This window comes from Cebus imitator, unplaced genomic scaffold (genome assembly GCF_001604975.1).
Source record: "Cebus imitator isolate Cc_AM_T3 unplaced genomic scaffold, Cebus_imitator-1.0 Scaffold592, whole genome shotgun sequence".
Taxonomy (NCBI): Eukaryota; Metazoa; Chordata; class Mammalia; order Primates; family Cebidae; genus Cebus; species Cebus imitator.
The window spans coordinates 103061-107658 of NW_016107907.1; the positions used below are offsets into that span (position 1 = coordinate 103061).

Genomic DNA, 4598 nt, shown 5'->3' on the forward strand with positions numbered 1-4598 from the left:
CCCCCAAGACAGAGTCTTGCTCTGTTGCTTGTCCAGGCTGGAATGCAATGGCATGATCTTGGTTCACTGCAACCTCCGCCTCCCAGGTTCAAGCGATTCTCCCACCTCAGCCTCCTGAATAGCTGGGATGACAGGCACACCCACCACACCCAGCTAATTTTTGTATTCTTAGTAGAAATTCGGTTTCACCACGTTAGCCAGGCTGGTCTCTAACTCTTAACCTTGTGATCCACCCACCTCGGCCTCCCAAATCCCAACACTTTGTAATCCCAAAGTGTTGGCATTACAGGCATAAGCCACCATGCTTGGCCCAAGAAATACTCTTTAATTTTGTGTTTTCATATCTTATTTAAGAGTCAAGGTACTATGCTGACAGGCAGCGTAGCATACACATATCCTCCAAAGTACAGTTTCATTTTGAACATAGATAAAGCAAGTCTAACAATCTAATCTGTGGGTGGGTACAGTGGTTTATGTCTGTAATTCCAGCTCTTCGGAAGGTCTAAGTGGAAGGACTGCTTGAGTCTCAGAGTTCCACAGCTGCAGTGAGCTATGATAGTGCCACTGCCCTCCAGCATGGGTGGCAGAGTGAGACCTTGTCTCTAAAAATAAAAAAATAAAAAAAAATCTGGCTAGGCATGGTGGTTGATGCCTATCATTCCAGCACTTTGGGAGGCTGAGGACGGTGAATTCCTTGAGCTCAGGAATTCAAGACTAGCCTGGGAAACATGGTGAAACCCCATCTCTACAAAAAAGACAAAAATTAGCCTGTCACAGGGTAGTGCACAACCTGTAGTCCCAGTTACTTGGGAGGCTGAGGTGGGAGGATCTCTTGAGCCCAGGAGGCAAAGACTGAAGCTGAGAATGCATCACTGCACTCCAGCCTGGGTGGCAGCATGAGACTCTGTCTCAAAAAAATAAAAATAAATCTAGTTCTCAAATTTTGATATAATTTTAAGTTCAAAGTTTCTTAATTATTTTTCTCCATCTTTCCTCCAGAATAGTTATCAACTTCACTTAAAAAAAAAGTGTTCTACACTTAAAAAGACTAGTTAAGTATAGTAGTGTAAAGACTCATTGGTATTAAGTAATGATCAACATGTAATTGGTAAAAAAGAAAAAACAAAAGTCAAATTAATCTGGATTTGTATATGATCAAAAGGTTTTGGATTATAAGAAGGCTGAATTGGATATTTCATTTGTCCAACATTTACTGAACACTTATGAACATGTACTGAACACTTAGGGCTAGGGTATACTATGATTAATAAGACATGGTTCCTGCACATGGCCTCTGGAGTTCATCTTCAGGTAGGGAAACCACCAGGTAAAAGAATAATTGCAACACAATATGAGAAGGACTATCTATAATGGAGGCTTGTACAAAGTACCATCTTCAGCTTGCCTGTGATCAGGTCTTCTGAGATAAGTATCAGCGTCTAAAACATGCCTCTGAAGCTGAATATCCACGTACTGACTTGTATCATTTTTCAGCACTGTGCCATATCCAGGTGTCTCTTATCTCCCTGATTTGCATACCTAGACAAGATAGCCAACATCGATAGCGCCATAGTCTCAGGTTACGGCACAAACTCGGATCAAACACTACTCAAAGAGGCCTGCATTCTTTAGGTACCAACAGGTACAACTTCTGAAGTCTTTAGGTCATGATGTGTCTTGTAATCTTTCTCCTCAAGAATGCTAAGTTTGAAAGCTCTGTTTGAATTCAACTCTGTAAATAAAATATTAAGCCTATTTCTCTGAAAATAAAAACTGTGCATTTCTGAAACTTTTATATACAGATTCTGGTAGAGAAAAGGTTAAAAGATGTAAAAATATGATGACAAAGCTTTTCTCCTGCAGAATAAACCACTGTGCATCTTTAAAAAGTTCCCTAATTACAGAACATGTCTCTTTTCTTTTCATTGTGAAGAGACCATTAGCAAAATTACTCTCTTCCCCTATAATGCAAGTAGACTGGGGCAAGAACAGAACAGTTTCGGGGGTCAGATAATTTCTTTTTTTTTTCAAGACGGGGTTTCACCATGTTGGTCAGGCTGGTCTTGAACTCCCAACCTCAGGTGATCTGCCTGCCTTGGCCTCCAAAGTGCTTGGATTACAGGCGTAAGCCACCGCGCCCAGCCCAGATAATTTCTTTTGTTGAAGTGGTGGAGTGATATTTATTCCCAAAGGTCTGGGAAAAAAGACATACTTGATTTTCTTTGATTACAATATAGCTTGGCCAATCATACACCATTGAGATTTTTAAGATGTTGTTCCAGCTTTCCATATCATAATGTACATATTAATGCAGAGGAAACTTGAACTGTAAGAGATATTGGTTGTCTTGAAGCACAATTCCAACCAAATCAAGGTTTATTTACTTATTTATTATAGACAGGGTCTCACTGTGTCACCCAGGTTGGAGTACAATGGGACAACTGAAGCTCACTGCAGCCTTGAACTCCTGGGTGCCAGTGATTCTTCCCACCTCAGCTTCTTGAGTAGCTAGGGTCTCCTTCTGTTGTTCTAGGCTGATCTCTATCTCCTGGCCTCAAATGATCCATCTGCCTTCACCTCCCAAAGTATTGAGATTACAGGCATGAGCCACCACACCTGGCTCTAAACCAAAGATTTAAAGAGAAAGTTTAGAAATATAATTCTAGCCACAGGTAATCCAAACATCATTAAGAATTCCCTGTGCTGCAGCATCTTCTGAGAAAGTGAAGTCAAACTCTATGTGTTAGGCTTAAGTGCTCAAAAAAAAAGATGGTATTCAATTGACAATTGTTGTAAAAGCCTTAGAGAAGAGCTGATCTAACTTGCTTCCAGATATCTTTTCTTTTTTTGAGACAGGGTCTTATTCCAGTAGCCTAGGATGGAGTGCTGTGGTATGATCACAGCTCATTGCAGCCTCAACTTCCTGGGCTCAGGTGATCCTCCCACCTTTGCCTCCCAAGTGTGTGGGACTACAGGTGTACGCCACCACACCCAGCTAATTTTGTATGTATTTAGTAGAGAGAGGGTTTTGCCATGTTGCCCAGGCTGGTCTTGAACTCCTGGGCTCAAGCAACTCGCCCGCCTTGGCCTCTCAAGACATACTCCTTTTAAAAATGTCCTGTTCTGTGTACCAGGACAACTTCTAAACACTAAAGTTTTCAGAAATTAAACTATTTATTTATTTTATTTATTTATTTTTGACAGAGTTCACTCTTGTTGCCCAGGATGGAGTGCAATGGCACGTACTCGGCTCACTGCAACCTCTGCCTCCCGGGTTCGAGCAATTCTCCTGCCTCAGCCTCCCCAGTAGCTGCGATTTCAGGTGTGTGCCACCACACCCAGCTAATTTTTGTATTTTTAGTACAGATGGAGTTTCACCATGTTGGCCAGGTTAGTCTTGAACTCCTGACCTCAGGGGATCTGCCTACTTTGGCCTCCCAAAGTACTGGGATTACATGTGTGAGCCACTGCACCTGGCTAAACAATTTATTAAAAACCCCATATCAATATGTAAATAAAATTAAGGTAAAAATTCAGTTATCCTGGGTCAGGATTCACTTTAAACAATATAAAAGCCTATCTAATAATGTGTAATGGTATGACAAAATGTTCATAATGTATTGATATGTGAACAGAAATAAAAATTTTTTTAAATTAAAAAGCAGTTTATAAAATATGTATAATGTGATCACAGTTACTAATAATTATATTTACACATATAAGGATTCTTTACCAAAGGAATGGCTATCATAGAAAGTTTGGAAAATAGAGGACAGTGCTTGCTTTGGCAGCACATATACTAAAATTGGAACGATACAGAGAAGATTAGCATGGCCCCTTAAAAAAAAGAAAGAAAACAGAGGACAAAAAAGAAGTAACCCAGAGATTACCATTTAATATTTTGATGTATATATTTCTAATTTTTAATGCACATATATTAAATATTTCTCCCCAAAAATGTAATTGTGAAAGTATATTTTAATCATTAGCCTTGCCTGCCTATCTATCTATCTACCTACCTACCTGCCTACCTACCGACCTGCCTACCTGGCCTGTCGGTCTGTCTAAAATGGTATCTTAGATAGACAGACAGATAGGTAGATAGTGCAGTGGTGCACATGGCTTACTGTAGCATCAAACTGCTGGGCTCAAGGGAGCCTTCTGGCTTGGCCTTCTGTGTAGCTAGGACTACAAGAATGCCCAGCTAATTTTTTTTTTTTGTAGAGACAAGGTCTCAGTATGTTGCCTAGGCTGGTCTCAAACTCCTGGGCTCAAGTGATTCCCCCCAACTTGGCCTTCCAAAATGCTGGGATTACAGGCATGAGCTACTGCATCTGGCCACATCAACTTATATATACCTTGTATTCTAAGAAGCTACGGCAAATTATAAGAACCACATACAACAGTGGTTCTCAACCTTGGCTGCCTATTAGAATCACTTAGGTAACTTTTTTTTTTTTTAAATTTATTTTATTGCATTTTAGGTTTTGGGGTACATGTGATGAACATGCAAGATTGTTGCATAGGTACACATGTGGCAGTGTGATTTGCTGCCTTCCTCCCCATCACCTATATCTGGCATTTCTCCCCATGCTATC

The 4598-nt window shown here is 40.4% G+C and overlaps 1 protein-coding gene and 1 non-coding gene across 3 annotated transcripts in view; one reads left to right on the forward strand and one right to left on the reverse strand.

The window, feature by feature from the left end:
- The window catches only part of PDE6D (phosphodiesterase 6D), a 59756-nt gene that overhangs the window by 27907 nt on the left and 27251 nt on the right, over window positions 1-4598 (reverse strand). The window lies entirely within an intron of this gene.
- On the forward strand, window positions 3776-3877 carry LOC119469194. Its single transcript, XR_005198010.1, has one exon. It is a non-coding gene; the product is annotated as a U6 spliceosomal RNA (small nuclear RNA).